General features: G+C 34.0%; 1 non-coding gene across 1 annotated transcript; it reads left to right on the top strand.

The window, feature by feature from the left end:
* Window positions 1–10,449: 10,449 nt before the first annotated feature.
* Trnag-ucc (transfer RNA glycine (anticodon UCC)) lies at window positions 10,450–10,521 on the top strand. Its single transcript has one exon. It is a non-coding gene; the product is annotated as a tRNA-Gly (tRNA).
* Window positions 10,522–11,320: the final 799 nt, after the last annotated feature.

The following is an 11,320-nucleotide window of genomic DNA, read 5'->3' as shown; positions in this document are numbered from 1 at the left end:
TTTATTTTATTTTCATTTTGTAACTAACACCGACTTATATACGAGTATATGTTTTTTTTTTAATTAGATTTTTTCGGTTTACCTATCAATATATTGTAATTTTAAATTTTAAAACTAAGGGATAAAGTCTACATTAGTTTTTAAATTCAGTGCCTTATTTTTGTTTTACTTTTTTAAAATTATTGTTATGATAGGGTTATAACATTTTAAAATATTTACTTTTGGTTAATATTCCTCTTTAGATCAAACGATCTTTTGGGCAGATAAAGTAGAGTTCATGTTTCTTGACCTCGGCATATGAAGAGATAATGTGTTCAGAACTATGCCCAGCCGCCTTTAATTTCCATAACGTGAGTTAGGTACCCATCAGAGTTGGTTAGACTCAGGGGCTTTCCACTGACTTGTGACACCAAGCAGGTCAATCTTCAAATCAATCACCGTCGATTCAACCACTGTCCGATTGGAGTTTTAGATAAATCTAAGTTAGCACGTGTATCGGCGTCGGTGGTGTAAAGGTCAGCATGGCTACCTTCAAAGCAGTCGATCCGGGTTCGATTCCTGGCTGACGCATGCTATTTTTTATATTTTACTTTTTAAAAAAAATCTATAATTGTTAATTTGAACTTTTAATGATCCTAAAATAATAAACTAATATCCGCATACCTCACTGTTGATACGTAGACCGAATGACCCAAACAACCACTCCCTACAATTCAGATAAAATTAAGTCACATGTCACATAATAACTCTGTTCTTTCTCTTACTCAACCCCCTCCCCCCTCCTACACACAGACACACACACACCCGGCTTTAAAAAAGCCATTTTTTTGTTTTCTTATTAATTATTTAATCGATTTATTTCTGAAATATTGACGGTCTCAATGAAGTGTAAAACGATTTTAGCCCTTTTTACAAGACGTCTTCTATACTTGAAACTGCGTATACGACAGGGTTAGGAATGTTCAATCCATTTGAAAATACATCTTTGATCTATGCAATTAAAAAAATGTGCGTCAGCCGAGAACTATTGTCTTTGGCAGACGAAAAAAAAACGATGATTTTGACAGAATAGGGGTAAAAAGCTAAATAAAATCAGTCATATATTTAAATAAATGATGCAAAATTAAAATTATCTGTAGGTTGAAAGTTCAACAAATTGTTATTGTTTTCTTGTAGGTTAACCAATATTTTAAAATTCCCTTTATAGCATTTGTGAATCAACATCTATATATATGATTCTCTTCATGGGGACCATGCGAGACACCATGTAGACGCACGCCGTTACTTCCCCGCTCTCTCGGCATATAGCTACCACCCCCACCCTCACCCCCACCAGCCTGGTGAGGTGTCGTTAACACTAAATGTTTACAATCGTAGAGCCGGGTCGAACTAGTGACGGCTATTTGGGGCAGATAATTTAGTTTTAAAAAGATTTTAAACTAAGGTGATGTAAAAACAAGTTCTGCATGATCTTTTCATTGTCGCTTGTAACTGTCGTCACGGACGGCTGCTTTAACGGGGGTGGGGAGGAATAGAAAGTGTGGGGGAAGATAATCGTCCTTCACGAGCTACTTATAGTGTTTTAAAGCAAATTATTTTCAGTCGCAACGTTGGTAGTGTCGAATTCACAAACTATGAATTACTGAAAAATAGAAAGTAAAAAAAAAACTAAATAGCGGGTCAGCTCGTTTATATTGGATCTTATTGCGTTAGCAGGGAATCTAATCCGGGCCGTCTGTTTTGAAGGCAACTATGCTGACCTTTACACCACCGACATTCAATATGAGAGATAATTTCTAATGCGTAAATTTGGGACTACAGCCTTCTAAGTTTTTGTTTGATCACCAAAATAAATGAAATAATGGGATTCGGGAAATTACATATTTTAGCAACATAAGCTTTTATTAAAAAGAGAAAGGTGGTTTTAATTTATTTTTTTCATTGTATGCTAAAATTTATTTTAAATGTTTTTATATTGGCTATTTTACTAGCAATGTTATTAAAATAAATTGAGATGTGCTTTGTTTTGTATTGGCAGTTTACTTTTTTTTTGTATGAGTGTTATTTTGTATTTGAAGATTTAAAAAATGTTGACCTTTACTGTTGCAGCTCCTATACCTTTGAAAGCGAATCGTTTAATTTAAAGAATAATAATGTAAAAAAACAACAGCTTTTTTGTTTACTTATATTGACATTTTGTTAATTAATTTTGGACATAAAATACTCTTAATACTGAATTAAACACCAAAACATTGTTTTTTTGGTTGATAAAAAATACTTAGACTTATAAATTTTATATGAGAATTGTATTTTCTGAAGTATTAATTAATTAAATATTATAGAGAAAAATTTTCAATTTCCTTTTAACAATGTTATATTTTAATATGGGAGATAATTAACTGCTCTTACATCCTGACTCCATGAACCCCCTCCCCCTTCTACCCCTGATAAGTGACCCACCCCCACCCCATCCCTCATTATTATTGTTATTACCTCTGGTGGTGTCAATGGTTGGTTTTTTAGAACTTGAAATTTTCACGAAATGTCACGTAGTTTACTGACGACGTAAGTCATAAAATCGATCACAGTCAACGACTGATTATAATGCTGTAGATCTGTATCTACTGATTGGATTTTTGATACATCTTAAGCAGTAATTATAGCGGCGTCGGTGGTGTAAAGGTCAGCCAGGTCGTTTCCAATCAGTTGATCCGGGTTCGATTCCCGGTTAACGAAAGTTTCAGTTTTGCTTTTTTTTTTTTTTACTATTACAAAAGTCGTGTATAGTAAATTTTTATGTTAAATTTTAATGATCCTAAGATATATAATAACATTAATGTGCCACTTATCACATAGACTGAAAGTCTGAAAGTCGCCCCCACACCTTCCATAAAATGACGTCATACCTAAGCTAACCACTGTTCTATTTCTAGCTGTTCAATGGCTGTAGTCGTACGTACACTTCAGCTAGACTTCAAGGTATGTGACGTCATTTGAAGGTAAGAATACTCAATCGCCGTCAAAAAATTATCAGAAGGTTGTATTTCCTTTTTTTGCATTAGAAAATATCCATTCACATATAGATTGTCGGTGGTGTAAAGGTCAGCATGGGGTCTTCCAAGCAGTCGATCCGGGTTCGATTCCTGGCTGACGAACTGTTTTTAGCGCAATTTCCATTCTGGAGAATTGCGTTTATTAACTCGTCTTTTCTGGGAATGGATGGATGGATGAATGGATGGATGGATGTGTGTCCGCAGCTTTAAGTCGTATCTCCTCCTCAACGAAGCAATATCGAGGACTAGTTCCAAAAGCAATTATGTTAAGCAAGTTACGAGGATGAACATAGGCCATAAAAATTCCGGGTTTCTTTCATGGATTTCCCGGAATTAGTAGGCATTTTATGCAACCACACCACACGCGTCATCACGTTCAATAGCTGCGCCATCAAGTTCAACGGCTGCGACGTCACGTTCAGTAGCTGGGCGCGCAATGGTTTTTAGTCATGTTACTCTATTATAAATAAAACATGTAAAATACTGAAAAAAATTAATAAAAAACGTTTTAATAACTAACCAATGGTTTTACTAACCCTGCTCTTGATTTACGCTACGACAGAGCTATTTTTAGATAACACAAGGAAATTGCGCTAAAATTGTCACAAGACTTTTTTTAATTACTTGTTTTAATAAAATGTTTGTTTACAAAAATAAATGCTATAATTGGAAACGGGAAATTACATATTTTAGCGTCATAGTCTTTTATTTAAAGGAGAAAGTTAGTTTTAACTGCTTATTCTCATTGCATGTACAGAGTTTGTTATAATAGAGGAGTTTATATTTGTTGATAACGCGATTGATTTGTTGTGGCTGTTGACTTGTAGTTTAAAAAAATTATCAGCTCTCTGTTCTGCACATTGGAGTGAAACATGTATGGCGTATAGTGTTTATTAATAAGCATAAAAAGGCAATAAAACAACGCGTTTTGTTTTTGTATGTAGTGTCCTTGTTTATTGATTTCAAAAATAAAATACTCCAATTACTAAATCAAACAACAAAAGGTTGTTCTTGTTAATAATAAAGTAAACACTCATAAACATTATATAAACATCGTACTTCGCGAAGTATTAATTAAAATATTAACGACAATACGTTTCTAGTTTCCCTTTAACATGGGTTGTATTTTAATATGGGAGATAATTCACTGCGCTAGTCAATCATTGAAATTATTCGTTGTGTTGTAAGGAAAATATCCCCTACATTAAAGACAATTTACCTAGCTCAGATTGTTACATCATAAGGGTTAGATGGGGGAGAAATTATTTACGTCCCTATCAGAAATTATTTTAATTTTATTGTCTATATGTTTATATTCATTTTGCAACTAAGACTGTATATTTACGATTATATGTTACGTATGGTTTTCATAGACTTCTAATTATCAGGTATTTAATGTTATAAATCGTACTAGTCGACTTACGAATGTATAGAGTAAGATGAAGTTATCTTTGTATTAATTCCTATAGGGATTATTCGATATTTTAACAATGCAGACATTATACACGGAACATACAATTTTGTTGTCTTGCAGTTTTCAATATAGATAGGCTTCATGCTAAACTAATAATAGTAGCTAATACGGGTTTAAACTTTATTTACATGTCATTGACTCCACAACCCGTACCAGTCTTACTTGTTTTATGTTCTATCAAATAATTTGTCAAATTTTAGACCAGTCTAATTTTATCAGAAGCGCCAAACTGGAATTCTGAGAGGAAAAGGAAAGTAGAAAGGTCAAGGAAATAACGGAGAAGGACAATAGAAGAGGCAAGGGTTGCCGGGCTTATAAAGAGGGCTGCCCAAAACAGGGTACGGCGGAGACGTGTGACGTCATATGTACGAAATATTACTCAATCACTGTCATCAACTGATCCGAACGGTCTAGAATGTATCTTTAGCCCTTTACATGAAAGCGTCGGTGGTGTAAAGGTTAAATTTTACAAGAACTTCTATTTAAAAGCGAGTTAACAGCTGAGTAGCAAATTAAAAAAAAAATTGTGATATGGTTTATGGGTGACCATAGGCAGATCAATATTCAAATTCCTCACATTCTTTGTTTTGGTGTCAATAGTTGACTTCTAGAAAATTGAAATTTCCAGTTGAACTTTCTCCCCCCCCCCCCCCCCAAGTGTGTGACTACAAGTAGGTCAATATCCGAATCAATCACTGTCAAATTAATCACTATCCGATTAGAGTTTGAATGAAATTGAGCTTTTCTATGTATCGGCGTCGGTGGTGTAACGGTCAGCATGGTTGCCTTCCAAGCAGTCGATCCGCATTCGATTCCCGACTGACGCATGTGATTCTTTTTTAAAACGACGTTTTGTGATAAATCAAGTTTAAACTATAACTATAACCCCCCCCCCCCCCCCCTTTTTTTTGTGAAACCTTGGAGTTACATTTCACAAGTCGTTTGAGTGAAATAGACCAGTGAAGAATATTATTAGCCATTTTATAACTTGATGTTGAAAACTGAACGGCGAACAATGATTTAGTAAATGAAACAGTTTCTGATTTAATTTTGTTATTGCTCATTGTGTACATAAAACATCGCGTACAAACCAACCCAAATTATGTTAAAACAACGTGTAATACTGTTTAGTTTAGAAACATAAATATCTACGTACATCATTTAACTATAACAAATGCAGTTTTCTGAACAAGTTTATCTTTTGCAATGTAGAGCAGTGGTTCTTAACCTGAGTTCGATCGAAACCCAAGTGTTCGGAATGAAACTGGTACCTCCAAAAAGGTTAAGAACCACTGTTCTAGAATGTGTATATAGATGGTTGCTACACCATCTTTTAAAGCTGATTAGAAGTTGATTAAATGTACTCAGGAGGTTTTGATGTAGGGTAATGATAGCTGTTTACTTTTATGCCACTTCTTTCAACAGTGTTGTAATGTTTTGTATTTTTGTCAAGTAAAAATAATACAAACTCGAGACCGTTGGGATAGCGGTCAAGCGCTCTACCACCAAACCATGCCATCCCATAACATCAAGTGTTGGCTTGTCTATGATAGGTGTGAGAACTACTCCATTATCATCATCATCATCATCATTATCATCATCATTATCATCATCATCATCATCATCATCATCATCATCATCATCATCATCATCATCATCATCATCATCATCATCATCATCATCATCATCATCATCATCATCATCATTATCATCATCATCATTATCATCATCATCATCATCATCATCATCCCTGAGGCCCCTTGTGGAAAATGGACACATTTATATCTCTCCATCTCAGTAGGTTTTAGGGCGATTCCTCCAAGTTTGGTCCAGAACATTTCGGCTACTTCTGCTTCACTGACAACTGATCTTTTCAAACTACTCCATTAGTTTATACAATGCTACCTCTACACCACCGACATTCAATATGAGTTCAATTTCTAATGCGTTAATTCGGGACTAAAGCCTTCAGATGATTTGTTTGATCACCAAAATAAATGCAATAATGGGAAATGGGAAATTAGATATTTTAGCAACATATGTTTTATTAAAAGGAGAAAGTTTGTTTTACATTCTTATTTTCATTGCATGCTAAAAGCTTGTTGTTATAAAGTTTTTTATAATGGTTATTTAACTAGAATCTAGTAATGTTATTAAAATGATTTGAGATGTGCTTCATTTGTAGTGGCTGTTTGCTTGAAGATTTATTTTTTTTTTTTTTTTTTTAATTTTTTTTTTTTTTTTTTTTTTAGAGGATGTTATATTGTTTAATACAAATAAACAACCAGGATATTCCCCATTCATTGACCTCTATTGTGTATTTTATTATGGAAAACCATTGTTTTAATTTTCTTGGCCATTCCTATTAACTTCATTTTTTTTTTTTTTTTTTTAATATCTTTATTTTCAAATAGAAATCATTACATCAATATATACAAATGTGTGTGTGCTTGACTTAGTGTGTATTTAACATAGTTCAAACATTAATAAAAATTGTCATTACATGTCTTGAAGATAAAAGTGTAGTGACTGTTTGCTTTTTTTTTTTTTTTTTTTTTTTTTTTTTTTTTTTTTTTTTTTTTTTTTTGGCTGTTTGCTTGAATACAAAAAAAACTGGTGACTATTAGATACATACAAAGGAGCGCTGTTGAAGGCGTATCGTTAAACTTTAAACAATAAAAATGTAATAAAACAACTATGTTTTTGTTTTCTTATATGGTCAATCTGTTTATTAATATTAGACAAAAAATTCTAATTTCAAATTAAACAACATAAGTTTATTTTTTATACGTTAACAAAGAAAACACTTAGACTTATAAGCTTTATATAAGCTTTATAGTTCCCTAAGTATTAATTAAAATATTAACGAGAATACATTTTAGCTTCCCTTTAATATTGTTACATACTAACATGGGAGATAATAAATTTATTCTTGGTAAGGCAATCATTGAAATGATTCGTTGTGTTGTCGCCTACACTCAAGACAATTTACCCATCTCAGATTGTTACATCATAAGGGTTAGATGGGCGTAGGGGCGTAGCGAGGGGGGGATGCGAACCGCACCGGGTCACACCATTTAGGGGGGTGACACCAAGGCAAAAAATAGCAAAATATATGCAGATTAATTATAATTCCACTTAATTAAGTGATTAATTCGAGGTTTAAATAGTCTTTTAAGAGGTGCAAATCGAAAATTTGAGGTGGGGTGCAAATTGAAAATTGAAAGTTTGTCCCCGGAAAGGGTCGCTACGCCTCTGGGGGGTGACACCATTAAGTTCCGCACCGGGTGACACCGACCTTGCTACGCCACTGGATGGGGGAGATGTCTTATGGTCTTGATCTCAGATATTTTGAGAAATCATTTACGTCCGTACCAGAAATTATTATACATTATTATACAAAGACGGCTTATTTATGAGTATATGTTACGTATGGTTTTTAAATAAAAATATTGTTGATTTAAATTGTAATACAAAGGAAATAAATATACGATAGTATTTAAATTCAGTGCATTGTTTTAATTAAGTCGTATGTTTTGCTCTTTAAAATGTTGGTTATGATAGGCCTATTAAATTTTCAAAGTTTTACTTTTGGGAAATATTTCCTCTTTAGATCAAACGATCCATTGGGCAGATGAAGTAGAGTTCATATGTTTCTTGACCTCGGCTTATGAAGGGATGATGTGGTTAGCACTATACACAGCCGCCTTTAGTTTCCCTAATGTGAGTTACCCACCAGAACTGGGTGGACTCAGGGTGTTCCACTGTCTTTGACCCGGATTCGAACACGAGACTTTCTGGTTAGTAGTCTAGTGCCCTACTTCTAGGCAGGTGTATAAAAAACAAATCTTTGCTTTTGTAGCCTTAATCTAAAAAATGTAAGTTCCCAATTGAATCCCGTTACATTTTAAACATTTGTTTAAAGACTAAGTTTTTAAAATTCCTGACTCACTAATAAAACACAAAGTATTTTTTTCTGTTGAAGACAATTAATAATAGGATATCCCTTTCTCATTCTTCACAGTTTTGATTCCCTTATTCTATGTTCGTCTGATTTTTAAATTATTTTTTTGGTTACCTTTTAAGTTTAAACCCTAATATCTCATGATAACAACCTCACTGCTAAAACGTGTTAAATGGACGGACGTATGCAGTGTTTCTTCCAGACTTTTTTCTCCGGGGGGGGGGGGGAGCACTTGAAATTTTCGGGAGGGGGCCGTAAACTTTCTTCGGGGGGGGGGGGGGGGGGGCATTGCCCCCCCGAAGATATGCCTGGAAGAATCTCTGGACGTATTTGAAGTCGCTCAAGACGTTTGACTAAGCTTGTCAACTTTTAATGTAAACATCATATAGTGAGTCTAGTAAATAATTGGCAAGTAATTAAGTAAATCTCTTGGATTAATGCTATTTTGCCAAAGGAATAATCTGTACTCTATGCACTGAGTTAACGCTTTTGTTTGTATCGTCTGAACTTCTATTGTTTTCGATATTTAAGTAAAACTTTATTTTTTTAAGCTAAAACAATCAAACAAAAATATGTGCATATCCAGAACATCATTCAAATAGATTAATTAAATAATTTTATGATTAGATAGGCCTACTGCATTCGAAAACGACAGAAGTAAAATTTTACCAATTATAGGGGAGGGAAATAATACTTTTTTGAGCTACGCAATTTTTCCGCGGCTGTTTCCCCTAGACTGTAAAACTAAAGAACGGGTCTATTTTCAAATTATTCACTGTCGAATTAATCACTATTGAGCTTAGCTGTATATAGGCATCGGTGTTGTAAAGGTCAGCATGGTTGCCTTCCAAGCAATCGACCCGGGTACGATTCCCGGCTGACGCAGTTTATTTTTGAAACTGCATAGATATTAGCTCCAAAAGATTCCAATATTTCTTTTATAAATGAAAATTTCCGAGCATTCGCTGAAATACAATACGTAAGTTCAAATATTGATAAACAGGTTTATCTGAAAGATTTTTATTTAGAATTTTCAAATGACAAATTTCTTCCAGCATGTTTAGGCACAGTGGCGTAGCGAGGTCGGGTGTCACCCGGTGCGGCACTTAATGGTGTCACCCCCACCCCAGAGACGTATAGACCCTTCCCTTGGGACAAACTTTTAAATTTTCGATTTGCACCCCCCCTCCCCCCACCCCCTCAAACTTTTGATTTGCACCCCCCCCCCGCTCAAGTTTTTCTCTATACATTTTGCTATTTTTTGCATTGGTGTCACCCCCCCCCCCCCTTAAATTGTGTCAACCGGTGCTATCCCCAGCCCCTGCCCACCCCCTCGCTACGCCTCTGTTTAGGCATTCTAATTTCAGGCCCTAATAAGCCAAAAAATAATTTAGTTTTACATTATTTTTATATCGGATAAAAGTTGGCTTAAATTAGTTCTTAATAAACAGGATAAATTTAAAAAAATTAAAAAATTATTCAGGCACGGTCAAAGTGTGATTGGCAGGTTGTGTAGTCGTGTACTAGGTTAAATTGTTATTATAAACGTGTTTATATTTGTTACTTTACTGTTCATGTTAATAAAATAAAATGCGATATTTTTGTTGTGGCTGTTGACTTCTAGTTTTAAAAAAAATGTTTTAGATGTACAATCCGGAAAGTCTTAATATATATAAAGGCGTTAATTTATGACGATAAAAATGCAATAAAACAACGCGTTTTTGTTTTCGTATGTAGTCACCCTGTTTATTGATTTAAAAAAATTCTCCAATTACTAAATCAAACAACCAAACATTGTTTTTTGTTAATAAACAAAACACACTTCTATAAAATAGAAATTTCCATTTGAACTCCCCCCCCCTCCCAGGACTGTGACTACAAATATGTCAATATCCGAATCAATCACAAATTAATCACTATCCGATTTGAATTTGAATGAAATTGATCGCTATGTATCGGCGTCGGTGGTGTAAAGGTCAGCATTGTTGCCTTCCAAGCAGTCGATCCGGGTTCGATTCCCGGCTGACGCATAGTATTTTTTAAATTTATCTCCCTATTCCCCACTACTGTGATGTGGTTTTTGGATGAACCCAAACAGGTCAATAGAAATCATCGTTTTTACGTCTGGAAGTGTCAATGGTTGTTTTTCAAGAACTTGATATTTTCAGTATTGTATTGACGTCGTCATTGTCTAAATCAATCACTTTGGTAACTCAGTAAAGTTCTATTTCTAGTTGTTCAATGGCTCTAGTCTGTAGTCGCAAGTACACTTAAACTTGACTTCAAGGTGTGTGACATCAGTTGAAGGTAAGAATACTCAATCACCGTCAACAAATGATCAGAAGTTTGTATTCCCAAATTTGCACATTAGAAATTATCTTTTCTCATATTAAGTGTCGTGGTGTAAATGTCAGCATGGGGTCTTCCAAGCAGTCGATCCGGGTTCGATTCCCGGCTGACGAAATGTTTTTTAATAAAATGTTTGTTTACCAAAATAAATGCTAAAATGGAAAATTAGAAATTACATATTTTAGCAACACAAACTTTTATTAAAAGGAGAAAATTTGTTTTAATTTCTTATTCTAATTGCATGTACACAGTTTGTTATAAAAAAAATTAATAAAAAAAACGTTTTAATAACAAGCTTTTATGTTATAATGCATTAAAAAGTAGAAAATAAATTATAGACTACTATTTAAATAACTAGAAAGAAAAGCGTGGGTCACTTTAGTATCTATTGGATACATTTACTAATGTTATGGAAGACACCCACGGTTTTCTTTATAGTTATTTAAATAGTAGTCTATAATTTATTTTCTACTTTTTAGT

Source organism: Physella acuta, unplaced genomic scaffold (assembly GCF_028476545.2).
Source record: "Physella acuta isolate Inbredline_101_S28 unplaced genomic scaffold, ASM2847654v3 ptg000699l, whole genome shotgun sequence".
Lineage (NCBI taxonomy): Eukaryota > Metazoa > Mollusca > Gastropoda > Physidae > Physella > Physella acuta.
This window is presented reverse-complemented; position numbering and strand designations above follow the sequence as displayed.